At 35.4% G+C, this 9,053-nt stretch overlaps 2 long non-coding RNA genes across 2 annotated transcripts; both read left to right on the forward strand.

Moving 5' to 3' along the window:
- The first annotated feature begins 1,850 nt into the window (after positions 1-1,850).
- LOC132839360 (uncharacterized) lies at positions 1,851-6,334 on the forward strand. The gene is made up of 5 exons (XR_009647725.1): positions 1,851-1,922; positions 2,822-2,903; positions 3,499-3,555; positions 5,694-5,804; positions 6,227-6,334. It is a non-coding gene; the product is annotated as an uncharacterized LOC132839360 (long non-coding RNA).
- Positions 6,335-6,487: 153 nt separating this feature from the next.
- Positions 6,488-8,189, forward strand: LOC132839361 (uncharacterized). The gene is made up of 2 exons (XR_009647726.1): positions 6,488-6,596; positions 7,580-8,189. It is a non-coding gene; the product is annotated as an uncharacterized LOC132839361 (long non-coding RNA).
- Positions 8,190-9,053: the final 864 nt, after the last annotated feature.

The raw sequence follows: 9,053 nt of genomic DNA on the forward strand, positions 1-9,053 counted from the left end.
ATAGATGGAGGGGCAGATGAGTGGATGGAGGGGCAGATGATTGGATGTAGGAGCAGATGAGTAGATGTAGGGGCAGATGAGTGGATGGAGGGGCAGATGAGTGGATGGAGGAGCAGAAAGGATGAGCTTAAAGAAAGGATGGAAAAGTTTATGGTTTTCAGGGTAAATTAAATAATGAATGGGTGGGTATACAGTGTATACAGGATCGTTGGATAGACTGGTGGATGATTAAAGGATGGATGGAAGGACAGATTTTCTGTGCCTGTTATAGATGCAGGTATTGGGCAATAAAAAATGTTTGCATCATAAATGTGTGTGTGTGTTTTCAGGATTTTATTAACATGCGTTAATAAACTCAGGTAGTATAAAAAGTGCTCTTCTGCTCTGCTGTGAACAACCCTTGACTACATGTATTAATTTCATGCTAAAAAAAAAAAAATCAACAGTCCTATTATTTTCTATCTCAATCTATTTTTTTGAGCCTATACACCACTGTTGTTCTGATTCCTGATAATAATGATCTCACCAGCATAAATAAACCATCTAATTCCCACACAGCTGCCAAGGCACCATGTTTATTGCGCTGACTTAGAGTTAGTCACACTTTAATTAATAACTAATAATATTTTTACAAGTAAACCGCCAGTTTTCTCTCTCTTTCTCTCTCTCTCTCTCTCTCTCTCTCTCTCTCTCTCTCTCTCTCTCTCTCTCTCTCTCTCTCTCCACAGTGTCACGTTAATGTCACTGATATTCTGCAGGCGTTTAGCGGCCTCTAGTGTTTGACATTGAAATTACAGTCTCAAATTAATATATATGCAGTGTTATCATCCAGACTGTTTAGATATTCATAGAAATTCAAACACCGAAGGAGCAATATCTATATGAACTTGGCAAACCAAATGTGTGTGTGTGTGTGTGTGTGTGTGTGTGTGTGTGTGTGTGTGTGTGTGTGTGCATACACTGACTTATCTTAGTCAATAACTTATTAAATGGCTGAATTTACTTAGCAATAAATAATTTAAGGAAAAAATCAATAAATCATTTTCAAATAATCTCATAATTTTACATTAAACATCAACTTCATTATGGTATTTTTTTACCGCTCTGTCCTTCAGTGTGAAAAGGTTAATGGTGTACAAAAGAGAAAGGTCATTATAGGAAAAATAAATACCTACAAAATAGCAAACAGCTTGTTTCTTTCAGGCCTGATCATTAGAACAGTATTAGGATTGAGGATCGAAGCTGATCATATGAAGAATAACAAGATGAAGCTTTATTTTAAGTTCAGAAATTAGGGGTAGTTTAGTAATTTCAAGTTGTATTAATTTGTGAATTTGTGCCCAATTAGAGGTGATTTTATGGAAAATCTTTTGGTTCTGGTTATTTGTTTACCTATGAGGGTTGTTGTTCTGGTCAATTAAAGATTAAAAAACTAATTTGTTGTAAACATAAACTGAAGCTCTGAACCTGCATTTTATTTGTTAGACTTTTACTTGTTTGTTGCTTTGCCCTGCTGCCCGGTGTGCAGTTGTTCCTAATAAAGTAGACAGTCGGCATGTAGTGTTAAAAAAATAAGAATAAATGTTAGCTCACATATACTTTATAGAATATACTGTACCTATATTCAACATAGTGTCTTTATTGGCTAAAATCAAATACCACATTTCTATCAATAACCCTCACATCCAATATATACACACACTGCCCACACTGCCCACATAGTAGAAACACTATTGTGTAACCAGATTATTTTATTATTCTTATTCTATTTTTACTACATTTGTATACCTTTCAAAATTTCAATATAAGTGGGATTTCAGAGGATCTGGCTGATCAGAGTAAAAGTCAAACAAAAAGTGAAACTAAAAACAAATAAAGCTGAAAAGAAAACAGAGTTATAAGATAAGTCCAGAAATAAAAAGGTACTGTATATATATCAAATAATAGGTATTGACTGTTGTAAAGAACAGGCCCACTTGGATAAGATAGATTTCTTCACATTAGTTAATAAATAAGATGTTTAATATTCTGATCATTCAGGTAGTTAAATGACCTCAAATCGGTGTGATGGGTGTCGAAGGTGTTTCTTATTCCTTTAACTTTGTTCTTTATTACCTATAAAAATGCAAAGAAAGGGGATGATGAAACAAGGATAGGCAATTAAAACATGAAGTAAGCGGCGGAAAGGAGAGCAGTAACAGAAGAAAAACCCTGAGAAATAAACAAACAGTATAAAACTGAATGATGTTACATAGAAAACTCAGGAAAGTGTGTTTAAATATGTTTGCTTGTGTGTGTGTGTGTGTGTGTGTGTGTGTGTGTGAGAGAGAGAGAGTATATAATAGGATATAATAAATATAATAGGAAATCGCATACTCATTTTAAAGGCATTATATATATATATTTGCTATATTTATATATATATTTCCTATTATATTTATTATATCCTACTATATTATATTGATGCCTTTATCCAGAGCAACAGTAACAGAATACAGTAACAGTGGCGTACATTACCATTAGTACATAAACACTACATTAATAATCAGAAGGCAACAAAAGTTCTCCTATTTAACAGATTTGATCATTTTAAAAACATTTTTAAGTACAACATTATCACTGTAGCTGTATGAGCTAGCATATATTCATACAGTAACCACTAACCCTGGGACAGTCTCTAATATTTCTATTCATAAACAAATTTTGTTTTATTTCACCACAATTATTCATGAAGGTATTCTTGTAAGTGGAGTCAAGTGACATATGCTGAGTTTTTATACATGAATGAAGAAAATCAGATGTTTTTATTTGATTATTTCAGATTGGAAAAAAGAAATGAAATTCCTGAAGTCCATATCCATACCCTTTACAATCTCAAGAGCAGTTGAGAAAAGAAAGCTACTGTGAGTTTTTACAATTTTGTGATTAGTATCAACACCATGATGTCATCACCACTTAAACACTGTAATGAAGAGACATTTCTAACTTGTTTCTATTAATGTGTGTCACATCTCATGTTAATGCGTATGCCAATTTTTACAACCTGAAAAGTCTTAAATGTGTTAATGTGTTTAAACTGAATGATTGCCATAATTAAAACATGAATTTCCACTGCCATGAGTTACACACTTTAAATATTAGAACAACGGTTCTAATAGTCTTCAGAAGACTCTGAAAATATTTGTAATATTGTATTGTCCATTTTTCTATTTTAGCATTCCTTAGTGTGACTGTTCTTTTATCTCTATCATAATATAAAATAAATAAAAATTCTCCTTCATCCATTTTGGTTAAATTTCCACTATCATCTTAAGGACTGTTCTATTATTTTATCAGTTATTGAGTGTTTTGAGTTCTAATCTTTTCTAAAAGTTTCTTCCAAATTAGCAAACTTTCAACTTTATCAGGAAAAGCTATCAACTAACTTATGTTTATGTTTCTTTTTTAAAGCACATGTCTAATCATATGACTCTGGTTCTGTATTGTTTCTGAACTCAGGCATTTGTATTCTGGAGTGAGAAGCCGATACTTCAGTGAACAGGGCTACTCTGGGATGTAAGCTGTTTCCCATCACTTCTTGTTTATGTGTTAACTAGAAAAGAAACAGTATAAGTTAAATTTCCATTCATTCATTATTTGTTTCTATCATCTGCTGTTCTGAATATTCTGATGAGCTGATACAAGATGATTTCATTACCATTACAGGAAAACAAGTCAAATACAATCAGTGACAATTGACATTGACTAATTGCAGTGGACAACATATTTAAATAAAATATTTGTCTCTGGTAAACAGTACATCTACATGATTATCTACATTTATATTATTAGAATAACATGAGAACTGTTCACTTCATCAGATTTATTTTTTCTTGGGCTCCATCTCCATGAAATGAAAATATCGGCAGCATCTAGACCTCTGTAATATCTATAGGAAATGCATTATCCATCAATTGTAATATGATGTACTATAAGATTAAAAATTATCTCTCTCAAATGAAATTATTTTATCCAGATCCTAAAATCATTGCTTTCCTCATGTTGTGCTTGCTGGTGTATTGTCTAAAGAGTTGTCCTGTCAAAGCGATTGTAGCTGCCATGTTACACCATGAAAGAACCTGTAGTACCATGATCACTGGACGACCAATAATACCTTCACACCACATCACTTCTCTACCTGTAAACAAGATGGTGGTGTTTCTGATTGACAAGAAATCCAGTGGTTTTCATGTGTACAAATGAATACGCCCTTTCACAAAGTTATGAGAATCTGATTCAACTATGGTCAGCCAGAAAGGAATTTAAAGATCACTACGCACACACCAACAGGATGAGGAATTTCCTAGTGAAATGGTACACTGAGATGCCACATAGGTATAGCACAGACCTCCTGGTGAACCATGACTCTCAGTAATACCTATGAGAATGAAACACTCCTCAGAGAATGGCAAATCATGGTGGGGCCTGAATGTCCAGCCTGTTTGTAAGTCATGGAGGAGTCAGAGCAGCACCATGAGTCATTGTGCCTTGTGGTATAAATAATATATAGAGCAGACTGGATAAAGCAGTGAGTATTGCAAGATTTCCCAACTTCACAAATTTGTGAAATTACAACAGGTTAAAACCCTGGAAAATAACAAAGCAATTACCAAGGATTTACCCAAAGTGTGATAATATCATATGCTTACATGAATAAGTTGTTAATATGTCTGCATACAGTACTGTAGCACCATCCCCTGAAATGTACTGCTTAATATGATAAAACTAGTATAACTATGACTGATTCTGATGGAACACTAGCGAAGGACATACCAGTGGATCTAGGCATGTAACTCCTGGCCTCTGAATCCTTGCATGAACATAAGTCTTTAAGTGCTATACTGTAGGTTAAACCAGCATTCAAATTCAACCGACTGTCAAGCAACACGTTCCGTGGTGAAGGCTGCCCTGGATGGAACCAAGTATTGAGTAACGAGTTTCATCTGTTGCTTTATTATCCACATAGAAGTTTCTCAAACATAACCAGAGAAATACCGCCCAGAGAGGCAAGCAGAGAAGCATTAAACCTAAGCTTTCAAGAAGGCTGTACTAAAGAGTTTAAGCCACAGTGTGTGGCTTCAGCCCTTAAATTTTAACTGATAACTGGGTGTAAACATTTGCAGCCTAGTGGCCTGATTAGGGTGATTCTCTGACAGAATGCTGCAATTCTTAGCTGCAGGCCCACAAGCCAAGAGCAGCAGGAGAGCAGTTTCTGAGTCAAAATACAGTGAATTTGGAAGGGCAAGAACAAATGGAGAGACATGAATGATCCACGTGCTAAAATCCGGCAGCACTGGTAGCCAGTGCCAAGTAGTGACTGGGGAGTAGCAGGGGTGTAGACATTGGCACAAAAACAATGGCTCAATTACAGATCCATGGCATGTGAGGGAAACACAATGACAATAAGTGGCTAGACTGGCACCTAAAGGTAGGACAAGTGCAGCGGAGCGACAGGTACACTCTGGTCCTGTTGATTTTAATAGCTCCAGAGGATTAGCAGGAAATAAAGGGTAACACCATTGTGATGCACTGATATGCATTCAGCTGTTGAACAACAGAAACACTGTGTTATGTACTGTATGTTGTAAAGACTTAAATACGTTGTCTATTTTATAACCTTATCTTTCTTTCATAATTCTGTATGATTATGTCAGATTGAAACAACCAAGTACCAAATCTCCACTTCTCATGCACCAGCGACTCAGACATGAGTTTGTTCCATCTCATCCTATTATCTCAAATGGATATCAGTACTCTCCCTTAAGGTGGGATATTTTCTTTCACAAGATCATTAATGATAATTTATGTTTCCATCCAACCTCAAGTTAAACCAAATCACCTTTTGATTGAATCTTCTCTAGAATTTGTCTGGTTCTTTCATTTTATCCCCTCAATAGAGATTTATTAGTCTAAAGTTCTGCAGTTTAATAACATACAGTTTTACAGTTTCTTGTCTCACACCTGAAGTTAAATCATCTAAAGTTCTGAGGATTGTTAGCACTTTTAAGGTTTATTCATTAACTGTCCTGAAGTGTATTAGCTTATAGTTATGACATTTATAGCGTATCTCATGTTATTGACTACATGAAAACAGAATTCGAAAAAAGGAAACAGAAATACAGTTTGGTGACCTAAGACCTTTTTTAGACTGCTTTCAGTAATGGTTTAGTATGATTTTTTTTTTCAGATTTGAGGAATTGATTGCTGCACCTCCACTGGCCATGCATCTGACCTTCAAAAGCCATTTAACTTTGCCGTACACTTTGCCAACTGGAGTCAAACCCTGGATTAAACGGCAAGTTATGTCCCTTTAGTATATCATTAATGGTTAGTGAAGCTAAACATCTGGAACATGACAAAGCTTGGACAATTTGTGAGGCTTTGTAAACTGAGAAGATTCTTAAAACTGACAATAATTTAAAACAATGATATATCTATGATGCTTTCAGATCACCTGGCCTGATGTCTTTTCCCTCAGAACCCTGGTATTTGAAGCAGCCCCATGCATGTGTCATCTAAAATTGTGAATGCAGGCAAGTTGGAGATGTTTTGCAAAAGTATGTGATTTTTTAACTTTGTTGTAATTACTTCATTGATAAATCACAGTACCAAACACAACTAGTATTTTTTGACTACAATTGCTTAATTTACAATTCAATATATTCGGGGTTTTTTTTTTAACTAACAATTTTACAAGTTCCAATATATCAATATATTAATCTACACACAGTTTAACATTGATACTCAATTCTATGTTTTGAAAAAAAAAGTTAAATCAATATTGATGAAATGTCTTCTTTGAAAACAGAAAAGAATAGCATAGATGTGCATGGAATTAAGAATGGATGGGTGGATAGATGGATTTAAGGATGGACGGATGGATATATGGATGAATAATTTGTTGGTGTAAGGAAGAGAGGTATTGATTGATGGAGAGATGTATAAATTTATAGATGGATGGATAAATGGAGAAGGGAAGGGGTGTATGAATGTGTTAAAGAAATGATTGATTGTCAGTTGATGGATGGTTGGATAGCTCAATGGTCAAATAGTTTGAATGAAAATTGGACTTGCTTGATGTATAGGCAGGTGATCAGATGAATTAATGGAAGCGTTGATGGATGGATGTATGGATGGATGGATGGATGGATGGATGGATGGATGGATAGATGGGTGGATGGATGGATGGATGGATGGATGGATGGATGGGTGGATGGATGGATGGTTAGACTGATAGATTCCTGGATGGATTAATGAATGAATTAAAAGTTGGATGGATGGACATATATCCCATTACTGTTCTGTAATATCATTCAATCTTAACACTGTTCACTTTATTTTACTTGTTGTAATCATTCCTTCCACACGTAAAATGTAGTTGTAGACAGTTGCACACATTTGGTACTTTGTATTTTTGCATGAAATTATTTTGTGTGTATTTTTTTCCTCACATGATTTGCATTAATATTTCACATGTGAATGTGGTGACATATTCACAATGAAATACATGAGATTTAAAAAAAATCTATTGTTCTTTCAGATCCACCGCTTAGAAGACAAACTGCAACATCACACTAGATAAAGGTTGATGCTGATCCTCCAATTCAGGAATAGGACAATAAGTGCCTTGTGCTCTTTCTTTCTTGCAGCAATAGCTTAAAACAGTTCTCTTTTTAATGGGTTGGAAATTATAACATTTATTCAATGTAAAACCCAAACAACAAAAAATAACCTGCAGAACTCTTTTCTCTAGAGGTCTGAACACATATTTCCCATTATTATTTTTTCCATCACAATTAATGAAATAAGTTACTGTACATATTTCACTTTGTACATACCTCAAAGACCTTTAATATTTAATATGTTAAAAATAAAAGTTGCACTATTAAAAATAAAATTAAATACAATAACTGTAATCAGTAACCAGCTTTCTATATGCTTCTATGGTTGTTATTATTGTTCTAGCCAGACATGTGAACTTTGTACTTATGTAATGATCTCAAACGGATACTAAATAACTGCTCTATAAGGAAAGAGAGGATTGCTTATCTTATTTTTTTATCATATTATTTTATTTTAAATCAAACTGCATATGCATGTATATGACTTGTTAATTTTCACAGCAAATAAAATTACTGTTTCGTCCTTCAGTCCGCATTTTCTAGCCCTGCTTTTTCAAACACCTGAAGTGTTTGTGTTTAAAGACAACAGCTAACAATTTTCATTCATTCATCTTCTACCGCTTATCTGAACTACCTCGGGTCACGGGGAGCCTGTGCCTATCTCAGGCATCATCGGGCATCAAGGCAGGATACACCCTGGACGGAGTGCCAACCCATCGCAGGGCACACACACACACACTCTCATTCACTCACACACTCACACACTACGGACAATTTTCCAGAGATGCCAATCAACCTACTGTACCATGCATGTCTTTGGACCGGGGGAGGAAACCGGAGTACCCGGAGGATACTCCACACACCATCCATGCATGCCCATGCCATTACACTGCCTCCACTATGTTTTACAGATGACGATCTTAGTTTCATCCATCCAAAGAATGCTTTTCCAGAACTGGTCAGGGTTTTTTAGATGTTTTTGGCAAAGTCTAATCTGGCCTTTCTATTCTTGAGGCTTATGAATGGTTTGCACCTTGTGGTGAACCCTCTGTATTTGCTCTCTTTGCTCTCTTGATTGTAGACTTTGACAATGACACGCCTACCTCCTGGAGAGTGTCCTTCACTTGGGTGGATGTTATGAATGGGTTTTGCTTTACCATGGAGAGGATCCTGCAATCATCTACTACTGTTGTCTTCCGTGGAAGGCCAGAGCTTTTAATGTTGCTGAGCTCACCATTGCATTCTTTTTTCTCAGAATGCACCAAACTGTTGCTCTGGCCACTCCTAATGTTCCTGCTATCTCTCTGATGGATTTGTTTTGTTTTTGAAGCCTAACAATGGCCTGTTTGACTTGCATGGAGAGCTCCTTTGAACGCACGATGTAGGTTTACA

This window comes from Tachysurus vachellii, chromosome 24, assembly GCF_030014155.1.
Source record: "Tachysurus vachellii isolate PV-2020 chromosome 24, HZAU_Pvac_v1, whole genome shotgun sequence".
In the NCBI taxonomy this organism is placed as follows: Eukaryota; Metazoa; Chordata; class Actinopteri; order Siluriformes; family Bagridae; genus Tachysurus; species Tachysurus vachellii.